The sequence below is a fragment of the Atractosteus spatula genome, chromosome 1 (assembly GCF_055471065.1).
Source record: "Atractosteus spatula isolate fAtrSpa1 chromosome 1, fAtrSpa1.hap1, whole genome shotgun sequence".
NCBI lineage: Eukaryota > Metazoa > Chordata > Actinopteri > Semionotiformes > Lepisosteidae > Atractosteus > Atractosteus spatula.
The window spans coordinates 45,666,946-45,682,042 of record NC_142706.1 but is presented as its reverse complement, the minus strand read 5'-3'; positions in this window follow the sequence as shown (position 1 = coordinate 45,682,042).

Here is a 15,097-nt window from a genome sequence, read left to right as displayed (position 1 = left end):
ATGTAACTCCATTTCTTGTTACATTGTTAAGCGAATGCACGGATTTTCTACACTTTATCGCTTTTAATGTTGTTCCTTCTGATTCTTATTGTTCTTATCCATTATTTTGCCTGTGGTGTAGTGTTTTTGTAGTCTTGAATTCATTGTTTGCAGATTGCTACAGTTTTTTTTCCTGTCAAGAATCTTAAATCTCAATGAGAATTTTGAAAGCATCATCTTTTTTAATGAGCTTATTTTGTATCAAGTAGAACTTTGAAACGTCGATTGCAAGAAGTCTTTCAAAACCTCAAAGTTCAGTACTTAGAGTTGTTTTCAGTATTATTCAAAACATTTCCACAGCAAAAAGTAGCCGTACTTTTAATTATTTATTTAGAGACTGATTTATTGTTGGTAACCATGTTTAATTTCTAAACTTTCAAGAGGTCTTAGCATGTTTTTTCTTGAAAGCTCAATCTGGAAATATGCCAAGATATCTTTGTTGCCACCTGCCTTCTGTGCAAGTCAGGTCAGATAGGTGGATGGTGCTGTGGTTGTGTTCAGGCAGGATGATAAAGAATTTCAATAGAAGTGATAATTACACTTAATGCTTCTGAGCTTCCGATCGCTAGAGGTCCGTATTGGAAACCTACTATATATTAGGTGTGTCAGTATTAATAGAGTTAAAAAGCTCCATTTTTCTCATGGGAAATATTTCCAAGACTGAACAAACATCTCTCTTGCCTTTAAAAACATTGGAACATAAGAAAGACTGCAAACAAGCCAAGGCCATTCAACCTATATTGTTTGTTTGGCAATTTAGTAGTTAAGTGAATCAAAAAACGTCATCCAATTGTTTCTTAAAATAACCAGAGCTTGGACCACAACCACCTGGATGTGAAGTCTGTTTCAGACACCCACAATTCCTTATGTTTCCTGTTCTCCAACTTAAATTTCCTTTTACTTTCTAATTGTGACCCTGTGTCCTCGTTTCATTGCTGATTCTGAAGTGGTCCCCTCTGTTGACCCTACCCATGCAGTTTTTATATACTTCAGTATATAATCCCCCCTTATTCTCCTTCCTTCTAGACTGATAATATTTTATACAGTATACTTCAGTATATAATCTCCCCTTAATCTCCTTCCTTCTAGACTGATAATAGTTTATTTACACTGTCTGATTATTGTCAATTCCTGTAAACAGGAATCATTCTTAATGCTTGTCTCTGAACTCTTTTTAAAGCTATAATTTCCCTTTTCTGGTATGGTGACCAAAGGTGAACAAAATATTCTAAATTAAGTTTAGTTTGAGTTTTTTATAATTAAATGGATATTTGTATTTTTTCTTTCATAACAGGATGAATCACTAGTAAATTCTTATTACTTTCTTATCAGACGTGCTAGGAGCTAGAATTGTAACACTAAAATATAATACTTAACATGGTAACGTCTGAAAAATGTCAATAGAATTGAATTCAGTATAGAATTCTTGTGTTCTTCCATTATGCCTTACTTATATTAAGTCAGAAAACCGTCTTCCGCTCTGAATTTTAATGTTACATCTAAACATACATATCACTGTCCAATGTACAAAATACTGCATAGAAATGCAGCATGATACTTTAATTATCTCACATTTACATTGTTTTAAATACAATGGGACATTTTTAATAATGAAATAGAATGCAATAGTTAAAAATAGTCCATCATTACACATCAATGAATATATAAATGAACAGTTACATTGCTTTTGATGGCATTTTGTGAGGTGTAAATTATTTCACCCACTAACAAACAGAGAAATTAAATAATAAACATTCAAATGTAAACGTCATTTTCTACATTTTTGTACATACCGGTGGATATGGAATGTAGCTGAAAACGTAATTTTGTTAAAAATAAGAACCAAGTCACTTAAAAATGTGAACTGCTGGCTGTAGGATTTTATAAGAATTGCCATTTTCTGCTTATCTCTTAGCTTACTTTTGTAAAAAAAAATAGTAGTGTCGATAATATGCTTAGATGCATATATGATATAATTATCCTAAATTATTCTGTTGCTGATTTCTCCAATTTTGATACAGAGCCAGTTAGAAATAACTTTTAGTTTCAAATAAGCAAAAAGTCAAGTAGTCCCTGAGCGTCGTACATCAGGTGACCTCCTGGAACTTCCCTTACTGATTTGATTAAACTGACTGACTTTGTTTGGGTCGAAAATGACCTTTTGCTTCTTGTCTTCAAACTGTCTTCGGGGGTTAACCCTGTCATTAGGGTTACTTTGAGGTCAGCAAATTCATTTATTTCACCGATGTACTGAATTGGAAGTAAACCCCAAGCCCCAGAGTGAAATGCTTGTGAGGCTGCTGAATAAATATGCTGGGGCAGCACATGCCAGAGTGCCAGTCACATTAAGAAGAATAAAAGGTTTCTAGACACTTAATGTTTGTCTAGTTTTTAGGAAGTCACACTTGCATTTCTCTCATGAATCATTTGCTAGAGTGTGCCTTGTGTTATATAAATAGATGGGGGATATTTATAATGTAACACAGCACTTGATTTTCCACCTACAGAAGCTAAACATTATCCCTTCACCCCTTTCCAGTGCAAGGCAAGCATGGAGCTTCTGAGTTAGTGGAGGTTCTGAGTGTGGAAATCAGATTCTGTAGAACTGTCAGATCCAGTACGATCCAGTTCCACTCAGTAGGATGACATACAGTAGTCCAACTCTTCTCTTTGCTATCAAAGACAAAACAAAAAAATAACTTTTGAGTTAATTGAGAACAGTATAGCTCCTAAGCAAGCTACCGCACTTGAATCATATGTCATCTATGCTGAAAGATGAGGAGTATAAAACAAAATGTTACCTTTTATAGGTTGGGCTGAAAAATAATGGCAAATCACTTAATTTTGAAAAATCTAACTTTTTTGCCATCATTATCATGTTATTTTACATTTAACATGATAACTGTACTTTTGTGGCATTAAGTATAAAGTAGTATCCTATAATTGCTATAAAGTATTTATCCCTTTTACTGAAACAACAACATTTTGTGCAACGAGCTGTAAACCTGCTTTATGGAGCACACATCAATAAAACTCATGTTATAATCCACCTGCATATAGGCCAAATATAAACAGCAGCTGACAGTTGTCTATTAGTAGCTTTTTTTGCCATGTCTTGTTTGTAACAAAGGTCTGTTAATGACATAATCAGATGCAGACATGTTAAGCTCTATAATATATGACAAGCTCAAGCTCCAAAGTCACAAAGATAAAGCTCCTTGTCTTCACAAAAATATTAACTTAAAAATTCAAACATAAGTCTAAAATTACCCTTTTGCTTAACTATAACTATATCTATGTATTGGAAGTAACCATTCAAAAGGGAAATATACTGAAGCACAAAGACCAAGAATCATTATTCAGTCTATAAACGTGATACAATGTCAAAATGAGAATATTTCAAGTTAAATCACATTGTTTTTCCCATATTGCACCACTGTAATCTAAGCACTGCGGGGTTTTACATCAAAGCTTGAAGGAAAGGGTAAACCATTGGCTGAAATACAGTATTTTTTCAATGTATCAACAACAGTCCTTCAATCTGTACCACAAATATTCTTGTGCTTGAAAAGATTCCTCCCCACATCATCACACCTTGAGCCACGCAATAGTCAGCATTATAGCTCGCCACAATGTCTCCACAGAGGTCTGTCAAGAAAATAACTTATCCTTTATGACTAAAGCACTCCATCACTCCATCACCCCAGATATTCTCAGCTCCACAGAGGGTAATGATTCTCACGCTGAAAACAACAAGGCGGTCTTCATTACTCATACAGGGCACAGGCATATCTTTCACTGTGTCTTTTTCCATGGCTGTTTATGCAAATTCATAATCTAAACAAGGATCATTACTACTCAAACAACAAGCCTATAAAGCATGTCATGCAAGGGACCAATATGCTAAAATTTACATGTTGCTTTTTCTTTGTGTAACAGAATATAGACTATGTGTGAAGGTGAACATATTTAATGTTCAAAGCTTAATGTTTAATTATATGCCTGAAAAACCTGCTTCCATATAGTGTGCCATCCAATCCTGCCTTAAATAGCTAGTTTTGCTTAACATGTCAGGTACCTTCAATGTTTTTAATGTTTTTTTCTTTTTAGGAACATTTACACTGTCTGCCTTGGGGACATCCCTGGCTATCTCTCCCTACACAGCTTTATAGCTCACTGTGAAATTTTACACCCACACTTTTTAAATGGAGAAGCAGGAGAATGATTAGGTACATCCTTTGTTGACATGCTGTTGCATGGTTGTGACTGCAGGCTACTTAACAAAACATGTTTAGGTTTCCTCCTTAAAATGTAAGACATGTGTTTGAGACATACTTCACATTAATTATTACAACAGTGTTGTAAGAAAGGGGAGAGTAAAATATGAGAACACAACACATTATTAAAGAATTCTCTGACATAGGTATCTTGACCACAATCACATGGCCTACTCAAGGTGATTTAAAGTAGCCATATAACAGCTTGTGTATTTGTAGTATTGTGTATTTGTATTTGTTGTGTTATTAAAGTATAAACTGAAGTAACATTCTTGAAATTTAATACCTAAGAAACATGTATTCAGTGTACAGCCTTTGCAGTAGATAAGATTGTATAGAACACAGTTATGCTTATATAGAAATGTGTTACTTATATACAGTAAGCACTTTAGATATATAGACATTAGGCATGGGGTTTCATAAGGCTAAATATAGTTGTCATTTATGTGCAACTAGTAATTCTGAGTTAATTTTGAGAACGTCTTTAATAAAACATGTTCATATTTAAAGGAAGCAAGGTACTTACAGTATGTCAACAACACAAATTTGTTTTTTTATATGAATTTAAGCCAAACCTTTTACAGCATTAAATTAGATAAGGGAACAAAGTCTGATATCTGTAGCTTTAAAAATGCCTCTAGTGTAATTGACCAGTAAAGGTGTAATTTGTTAAAAATCTGTTTTAGTCAAAGTAGTCACATTGTTTGGATTATGTGGGTGTAATGGCTGATGCTCTAACCAATGCAAGTTTAATGTGATAAACATATGTAAAATCCAGTAATGGCCAAAGGGGAGAAATAAATACCAGCAGGGGAATGAATTATGCAGACCCAGATATCTGCTGACAGATTTGCGTCAGGATGATGCCCTTTCATCTTGATTCAGGTTTCTTAAAGATATGCTGTGAATTGATTCCCATAGTGGTGACATTTCTACAGTGTAACCCTTTTATTCAACCAATCAAACCCAACAATTAGCTGTACTGAAACCAGTGTGCTGTACTGTATAAAGTGTCAACATAGAAAGGGTTTTTGAAGAGCGTACTCATGTTTTACTTGGCTGGTCACCATTACTGACAGTAACATCACTCACAATAACAACTACTTTATGTTGAAAGAGATTATGAAAATATTAAGTAGAAAATGTAAATCAGTGGATATCACGTTTAGATTTTACAATCCATCAGTAAGATAGAATTGGAACGTTGTGTACATATTTGGGCATGATTTTTCAGTGAAGATGTTGCTGCTCTGGAATGAGTCCAAATACAACTGGATACTTTCTCCAACACAGACAGACTAAAGGAACTGAAACATTTTAGATATCAAGAGAGAAGACTACAGGGGGGTCTGATTTAACTATTCAAAATACACAAAAGCTTTTACAACCCAAAGGACAATTTTGTGACAACATATTTTGAGAACCAAAGCTGTGGAGACTGTTGTAAAAATTAAGACCTACTGCTCTAAATATCTAAACGTCTGTGTGTGTGCTCTGTGATGGACTGGTCACCTTGCACTCGATACTTCCTGCTAGAGTAAGTTCCTGAAGCCATGCACTGCAATCAAGCTTCATACTCATGTTTCCAGCATTGACCACCCCTAATACACTCAGAAATAGACACAAAAGTGCATCTGGGAAAAAATAATCAACATTAAAATAAATTGTTTTCAGAGGTAAGGCAGTAGTCTATACTGAAAAATTATACATCCTTTGGTCCTTATATTTTACAATAGTTTATCTAAATGCAAATAAGTGCAGCAAACATTGCCTATTTGAGATATTAAAACTTCAACCCCTTTCCCTAAATTTAAGGTGAATCCTATTCATTCCTGATACCCAGTAGGTTTTGGTTTGACATATTGACATATCCAAATGGTGAAGTTTTTCTGCAGTCTCAGAATTCAAACGCAATACTCACTCCTGTGAGCGCATGTTATTTCCCTGTTTCTTTCTTGTCTAGTGTCTATTATGCGGGCTTAGCTGGTCTGATATAGAAAGTTCCCATTTCAAACGTCACTGTGCATCTGATGTCTCCACTTATTGGGGTCCACTTATCTGATCAGAGCAAACCCTATAGAACACAATAAAGGTGCCGTCAACATCATAGCATATTTTTAGAAATTCAAATAGATGGTATCATAAGCAGCAAAAGAAAATAACCAGCCTGAACACCCATACTCAACACATAACAGCATTATTAAATCTGTAGTATTTCAGGTGGGTAGCTGCGTCAGCATGCGTAGGCTGCAAAGGAACAAGTAATAGGTTTATTCCATGCTGAAAAAAAGAAGAAAGAGAACACAACGTTTCGGCCGTGGAGCCTTCTTCAGGTGTGAGAGAGACAGGGCAGTAGGCAAAGGTAAAGTAGCGGGAGAACAAAGGTTGGGAGGGAGGAGGAGTGAGAGGCGGGAGCAGGGGACAGAAAGAGAGGCCAATCAAGAGGTGTGAAGTCAGAATGGGTGCAGAGAGGTGTGCTATGCACTGTTTTTCAAGTATCAGAAGAATACTAATTACGATGATGAACCAGATATAGTAGAATGGGTTTGTTGATAATATTTTGCATAGTCTCTAATAATTTTACAATTGGATTGACAGTATGAAAGCTGTGTTATAAATGATGACAGAAGGTATCACTACAGAGTTATTCTTTTCTAATGTGGGGTTTACCCAGTAAACAGAGCTGTTGTTCTTCTAAAAGCTGTTTAAAAAGTCCACGAAAAAGTTTGGAGTATGCATAACAGGAAAGTAAGTGTGTATACCAGCAGTTCCTAAAAGGGCACTCACTCCAAAGTCTTTTTAATATCTCAACACCTTTATAAATGGGAATAGATGTTAATGACACCCAATTAAGCCAATAGTTAGTGCAAATGTTTAGTTAATAGCTGGGTTGGAATGAATACTTACAGACACAATGGTCCTCCAGAACCCAGGCTATAATCCTTCAGGTTCTATATATGTAATTTAGATCATTGTTAAATATGTTTCCCTCTTAAGTACAGTATAGTAAATATATATTTTCTTTAAAACCGTGTTAACTGCTTATTAAGATCTTTTGCACCACTGCACTGTTGGAGGTTAAACAGTGTCTTTGTGACAGGAAGGACTTGATAGGGGCCAGGAACATTTTCAATGCGCTAAACACACATTTTTATTACATACAATAAATCAGGCAGTATGCCAATAAAATACAAAGAAAACTCAAAGCAAAGAGAAACAAAAAACTCAATAGCTTCCAATTGCCTTTAACCAACATGAAAGTGCTGTCTGGTTAATAATTAATTGTCTTTCATGGAAACTGAAGCTGAACACCCAGAATGGCCGATCTGTTTAATGGGAAGCTCCACCAGTTCTTACACTAGTCATTCAGTCAGACAGTCTACAGCCCCATTTGCTAGATAATCTAAAGAATTAAGCATTCTAAAGAAAGTAAGCATTCCAGGTACTTTGACTAAATAAATGTGCCCTCCATTCCTTCCCAGTGCAAGTCATATGCTCCCCCTCTTTGAACCTCCAGAATCCAAAAAAGATCCAAAATGGGGCAGTAGTGTAGGAACCAAAATATTGAAATGCGAGAGGCCAGCGACACATGCTGTTTAAGGCCTAAGGCAAAATAACAGATAATCTCCTGAGACTCTAAACTGTACACCTATTAGCTCTCTCCCTTTGTAGCAGAAAAAATCTGGTTAGAGTCCATGTTTCTGGACCTTGATTCAGAGATTCCTTGAGGTAGTGAAGATGTATCCTCCAGGGTACTCTCGCTCACTAATGAATTCATCAACCCATAAATTTTTTTCCAGACATGTCCCTTGTTCCTTCTTTCTTTCAGAGACTAAGAACTCAGACTTCTCCTTCATAGTCTCAGGAAACAGAAACTCCCCCACACACAGTCTTTGGAACCACAGACCCCTTCCTCTCAGACTCTGGGAATCTAGAAGCAAAGGTCTCCTTTCTGAGGCTCAAGCTCCAGGCAATTTTACCTAACAAGAATTTGTTATTGATTCAATTAATCTCTTGATTAATCGCTTGATTAACACAGCACTGTTCATACCATTTATAACTATTGAACAGAAAAATACTGAATCAATAAAAATGTCCCCAAAAAACATGAAAGTTTTTTTGCAGGAAAATAATATGGTAATATACTGTAATTTGTGCCTAGATGTTTTAAAATAAATAATACAAATTCTAAAACAAACCTTGTGCTGAACTTTCAATAACCAGACATACAGTACCTGTTCAACCAAATTAACCTCACAAATCCCATCTCTCTGTGATCAAAGCCACATTTTTATGTTATAATGTACCCTTGACCTCACTATAAAAACCTATCCAAAAAGCTTAAATGGAAAAAAGCCACACAAATGTTAAAATGTGATGTACAGTACAGTATATAAGGATGGCCAAGATCGAAGGAATGAAGACACCAGTTTCTAGAAATAATTAACTATTAATTAATAAATATTTATTTGATTAATAGCTGTAGTTAACTACTAAGTTTAGTGCTACTAAGGAAGAGACAGCTGTCTGGAGACAACAATGCAAATACTCATATGATGACAAACTATTTTCATATCACTGTAAGTTAGACGACTGCTGGGAAGAAGGGCTAGTGTATCAGGACACTGACTACAAACCTTCTCATGGTTAACATTCTCCCAAGCAGAGAAGTTCATAGAACATAGTGTCTCCCTTACAAGCAATGCCGTAGAACAGTCAAAACAGAAATTGCCAAATTCTCACACCACATATGGGGTAAAGAGTTCACGATGATGTCAAGATTAGAGTTTTGAAAAGAACAACCTGAATTTCTAGGCAAAGATATGCACGACCTGTTGATAACAATCTGAAATGGGTGACTGAATACTCAGAATGTTCTCAGCAATGCTTTTGTACATTCATGAGTACATTTATAAGTGATGTTGAGAGCTGTTCTTAAAATAATCAAAACAATTTAAGACCATTGTACCTCAAATGAGGACTGATGAATAATGAGAGGTTGAATTTTATGAAGATGTAAGGTAGCCAAAGCTTTGAAAAAGTAAAGAATAACTGCTTTTACTGCAATATGAAATTTAGAAGGGTGCAGTGGTTATCATTGCTGACTTGCACTGCTGGGACTCTGGGTTCAATTCCAGACCTGGGATGCTATTTATGTGGAGTTTGTATGTTATCCCCATATTTAAGAGGATTTCTGCCAAGTGCTATGGTCTTCTCCTGCAGTTCCAAGGTGGTAGGTTATTTGGCTTCTGGGAAAAAATGACCCTGGTGTGAGTGTGTGCATGTTTGTGTCTGTGCGAGCCATTGTGTGCAATGCAAAGAGTTTGTATTTGTACCAGACTTCCTTGCCAGCACTTTGTCATTCCAAGTAATGCCATGATACATTTTTGGGACTCCTAGAAAATATTCTTCAACGACAGCTTCTTAGCCACTTAGCCAGAACCAGTATCACTGGATATCTTTATGCATAAATATTGAGAGAACATTTTGAAAGATAGTCAGAAAGATATTTCACCTGCCTGCAAACATCCCTTCATAACAGGGTGCAACTGTATATTGCACAGTCACAGTGAAATCTCTGAAGGTGATACCTTATCAGTCCTACAGTCCAGATACAGACTCATGTAAATTCACACATCTAAAGGACCAGTTACCTTAAAGTGCCTACTACTTTGAAAAGTGAAACTATAAGTGCATGACACATGATTCATCTGTCAAACTTAACATGAATTGGATATACAGTATATGAAAATGCTCAAGATTTCATTATTATTTCACAAAGAAAATATCCTGTTTTCATAAATAGGTGGTTGTCAGGGAAATATAGCTTCATAGCACAACTTGAAATTAGATGAAAATAGTGGGTCTCTGGAGGAATGATTGTCTGGAGGAAGACTTTTCCTTCCCCTTGGCCTGCATGAGGTCAGGTCTTGGACTGTCAATCAATGTTTAGTCCTCTTTGTCTTTTGGTTAACAACAGTTTACTGCTGATCTGAAACTAGACTTAAAATCATAAGAGATATTTTGTGGTTTGCAGAAAGCAAGGCTTTATATTAGGTCTCCTTAAAATGGATAGCAATTAACTTTTTTAAATAAAATGGAAATGCCCATGAATGTGGATGTAATGAGACATTGCTTGCAAGAAAAGATGAGATAATCCCTATCAATGAGTTATGTCAGTATTTAGAATCACAGTATATATAAACTGCAGTTTCCCTGCTTTTGATCTCATTTATCATGAAGGCTTCATTTGTCATGTTGTGTAATTTTATTAACAGGATTTTCCATGACACAGATTGTTCAGCTAGGACATTCCAAGATGAAGAGGTACTGTAACCATTGCTATTAGATTCCCATTTAACTGTCTTAATGTCTGGAGCATTAAAAATCTTAGTAGACACAAAGCAGAAAAAGAAACATTCCTAGTAAACCAAAACAACAGAGCTTATCTAAAATTGTTCTCCATTGTTTTCCCAAGCAATCGTGAATTTGAACATGGCAGTACTGTAATGTGCCCTAATTGACCATCCATTTACCCTTTCATATCAGAACACCACTAATTCTGGTCAGGGTTTTGGCAGCGTGGGCTAAGAGCACATCACTCCCCTCTCACATGATGCATTCCCAATCTGTGGCAGGACCACAGAGGGACCACAGAGAAAATTTTTGAACAACCAAGTCATTGTGTCTTTGGAGCTTTGGAGGGTGGGAGGAAACTGGGGCAAGAAATGTAAACGTAAGGATTTTTAATTGTGTTTTGTAGTGATGATAATAATAATAATAATAATAATAATAATAATAATAATAATAATATTCACTAAACTATTTGTATTTTCTACCTCTCTGTAAATGTAACTCTTTGGTGCTTTTCATCATTCATTCTTCTAAGGCCTTCTAAGGTGTATTTTGAACAATTTGTTGCACGGATTAGAAACATTAGATTTTGTATTTAGGTAAGGAGCTTTTTATGTACAAAGCTAAATACTGCTGCATATTTCTTATATTTTGTGACAATTTAGCAAAGTTCATATATACGTGAATCCTTGTTGTTTTGCAAGACATGAACCAATTCACATTTTCATTCAGCCCTTCAAAAGTCTATGGACATTTGTCCAAAGAAACCACAGTGTTTCAAACATTCCAGCCAAACAACAGTTGAAAGTGCTGGGGTTAAGACCAGGTGTTTCTTGAATTGTATCTCTAAACAATTACATCAAAATATCATCTTAACTGAATTCATTTGTAAAACAAATCAGCCTCTGAAAGAGTAATGACAGATTGCTTTTGGTCTGTGGTCTGCTGGCTGAAAACTGCTGGATATCATCTTTCATTTGGCTGCACATGAAATACCCCAGCTGAATGATAGAGCTATTAAAAAACTGCACCGAGGAAACATCAAAGTAATTTAAAATAATTAAAGTGAATTTTGCATAATACTGGGGAGTAAATTCAACTAATAATAATGTTAAGAATTAGAAACATGAATAGGCATTTTAGATAGATTACATACATTAAACTTGCAATTAGAGGTTGCTGGGTTCATATTGCAGGTGAGACAGTGCTGTTGTACCCTTGAGCAAAGTACAGTAGTTCACCCAGATTCCTCCAGCTGTGCAAATGTTAAGTTTTGTAAAAAGCATCAGCCAAATAAAGAAATATAATATTTAAAGAGTTTGTTTTTTTTAACAGCAGCATAATTGGCAGTATATTCTTTTCAGGAAGGCTTTCCCTTTTTAGATTGCAGACATTGCCTCTCAAAATAAAAGTAATTCATCTTATTATAAAATATATGAGGTAAAGGGCTGAGATGTTTAAAGAGACATTCATAAGGATTGTTGTTTTAGTGTGACTATGGCCTACTGGTACACAAAGAACAACACATGACAGTCATCCCCTAGTGCTTATTGACAGTGAGCCAACACAAAAAACTAAAAATCTAAGATTGAAAAGTACATCACAGAACCTTTCCATATTTGAGAGGATATGAGTGTTATTTTAAGTGTTTCATATGCTGAAAGCCCAAGCCACAAAGAGACAGAGTACTAAGTACATACAGTATTTCAGATGTTGGTCTCATCTATGTTTCTCCATAGCTTTGCAATCTGAGCAAAAAGCCTGGGACACTGTTTGTTTCGGGGGAACCTTAGAGTGTTAACACGGAGAGATAAGCTAAGATAAATGGTCTGAATAAGTACTGCACTTTATTAATGCTCGATATCCGTGCTGAGTTTTACAGTCTGTGAAAACATTGAAACCGAGCCTTCACAGACTATGGTTTATCGAAAGAATCAAGCAGATTTCCTAATGAAGCAGTTTTTCCATCACCCTGAGCTGTCAGAAAAGTATCTGTAGATGACTGAAATCCTTTTTATCCTGTGTGGTTATACAAGCTACTATTCAGTCATTGCCTTTGCATTTTTTTCACTGTATTGTAGGGTTCTCCTTTTCCTTTTAGGAAACTTGCCCAAGGCTAAGACTAAAGTTGGCAGAAAGAGATTAAATTTTTGACATTAAATACATTTTCTTTAAATCAGTCTTATAGACAACAGATCCATTATGCTAAATGACCAAATGCTTGACAACAGATTAAAAAGAGAGAGTAATTGGCATATTCATACTTTAGAGTATAGTAAGTGTTGTCTGAAACCAATGCAATTAATTACCTAAGTGATGTAATGGTAAAGTCAATTACTTTTTCCTTGAGTGCCATAAATCAAGTCCATCAGTGACAATGCAGATTAAGGCAAGCAACTGAATCAGCGATTTTGTTCAGTCCAGACAAAAATGATTTTGCTGCCATTTCTATGCTAAGTTTTAACATAAACAAGAAATAAAATAAATAGTTTGCCATGCTTCATTAATTAACTTGCTTGCACAGAATCCAATGTTGCATAAAAAAGACCCACTAAAGAGTATTAAAGAAAGTTTGCAAAAAGGATGAGGACATTAGGCTCAACTACCTCATTTGTTTTTTCATAGCAAAAAGGTACAAGGATCTTATGCAGCTGTTATTTGAAAGAAGCAGTCAGACTGGTTTATCAGTTGGGTAGCTTATTCCAGACACAGCCCTTTGAATAAGTACCTCCTGTTCTCAGTTTAAAATCCAGTTCCCCTTAGTTTTAATTTGTGTCCTACAGTTTATGTTTCACTGTCAACTCTGAGGTTTGACTTGGTCAATGCCTTTGAGGATTCTGAATAATTGAATCAGATAATTGAATAGTCTTCTTCTGTTCAAGACTAAAAAGATTTGTTCATTGAAAAATACATTTAAAGGTACTTTAGGCCATAATTTGAGTTTGAAACTATATATATATATGTGGTACCTTAGCTAGGAAAGGAGATCATTGGGTCCAAAGAGAGCATCCATTTTCAGATGATTATGAAACCACTTTATCCTTTAAATGATCTGCAAACCAATTAGAATTTAAAAAGTAAACAAAAAAGAAACCAGTGTGCAATTCCATATTGCATGTTGTATATTATATTAAAAGTATATTATCCCACTCATATACGTTTTGTAGAATACTGGAGATCTGCCTTTAATAACATGGAAAAGAAAGTTATTATGCTGGACAATAATGAGATGCATCTGGACAACGAAAGTGAAATGTATGATACACTAAATGAGTACTTCACTCAGGTGTTCACTAAGGAAGACATAAACAACAGGCAGTGGAACAACAAAATTCTTAGAATTAGGAATTAGGATATAAAAGGCATAAGTTTTTTAGGTACTAGAAACACTCAAGATTAAAATAAATTTAATAAACAATAATAAACAAAAAAAAATCTCATTCAGAAACTATTGACATAATTCTCCCAACAGTCTTTCAAGATAGTACTCATGGACTGGAATAGTCCTAATAGAGTGCACATACACATACACACTGAAACAGACACTGGTAATTATAGACCAACACGCCTGACTTTGATTACATATACAGTAAGCTAATGGAAACTATTATTAGAAGTAAACTAGAAGATCACCTACAGTATATAGAATAAGTATCCTAGGGAATAGTCAACATGGATTTAGAAAAGTAGTTCAGGCAGGTAGCTGCGTCAGCATGTGTAGGCTGCAAAGGAACAACTAATAGGTTTATTCCATGCTGAAAAGAGAAGAAAGAAAACACAAGGCGGTGGAGCCTTCTTCAGGTGTGAGAAAGACAGGGCAGTAAGCAAAGGTAATGTAGAGGGAGAACAAAAGCTGGGAGAAAGGAGGAGCGAGAGGAGGAAGTAGGGGACAGACAGAGTGGCCAATCAGGAAGTGTGAAGTCAGGATAGGTGAAGAAAGGTGTGAAACGAAAGTGCAGGTTTTTGTATGCAGATAGAGAAACATAAACAATACAAAATGTGACAACATTACATATACAATAAATACTAGAATAGACAAGGCTATGTAAAGATCAAGCCAGAATGCACAACCCATAATGAACCTTAAAGGAGTATACATGTCATGTTCAGATGCATTTTTTAAAATAATCTGTTGCAGGACTGCACTACTTTGTAAAACTGCCAGGTGATGCAGTGAATGCTGGGGTGTGTGTAAGTATTTGGGATTTATCTAAAACAGCTGGATTTGAATCCCAATCAATGCTCAGGACCATTGGAATAATCTTTTTCCAATTATAGAATTGAATTTGTATATTGTTTTGACCTTCATTAATTTTATACTGCTTATCACAGTATGTTAAATATTAAATTAATATTTAAAAAGAAAGTAGGGCTATTTTACAAAATTACTCAGTTTGATGGATAAAAAAATATTGTTTTTTATAATA